We start from the raw sequence: 560 nt of genomic DNA, 5'->3' as shown, positions 1-560 counted from the left end.
GAAATTACGAACGGCGAACGTAATTGGCACTGTAGTCGTGTATAATTTTGATTTTATCGACAAGTGTGACTATAAAGTAGCACGAAAATTACACTATGTACATCCAAGTTGTTGAAAGGGCGTAATAATAGAAAAACTATATATTGAGTTTCCTAGTTTCAGGAGGTTTTAATATTACCTAGTGATGCATTCGTTTGTAAAGAGTCAAGTAGTTCATGCAAAGTAAAGGGTTAATTTGGATACTTATTTTAGAACGTCATTTAATTAAGTTAATCCGCTTGATGTCAGAAAAAAATTATATACAGTGATGTATAATTATCTATCAGAGTCGTCTAAAAGGACTGCCGAGTCTTTGTTCAGGTGTGGAGGTGGAAATATTTCTAAAACCTCAAAAATACGTTTTTATGCAAGAATTGTCTAATTTCCAACGGGCCTTCATATAAACACAGAAATGGGCTAGAAGCGGACGAAGGGGATGGGGGGATTAAAAATTCATCTTTAATCTCCCTTCCCTTGGACTAAGCCTGAATATCAGTGCTGTGACGTAATAGCCTCCCTCC

Source organism: Artemia sp. Qi Xiang Cuo, chromosome 13 (assembly GCF_049724085.1).
Source record: "Artemia sp. Qi Xiang Cuo chromosome 13, ASM4972408v1, whole genome shotgun sequence".
In the NCBI taxonomy this organism is placed as follows: domain Eukaryota; kingdom Metazoa; phylum Arthropoda; class Branchiopoda; order Anostraca; family Artemiidae; genus Artemia; species Artemia sp. Qi Xiang Cuo.
This window is presented reverse-complemented; position numbering follows the sequence as displayed.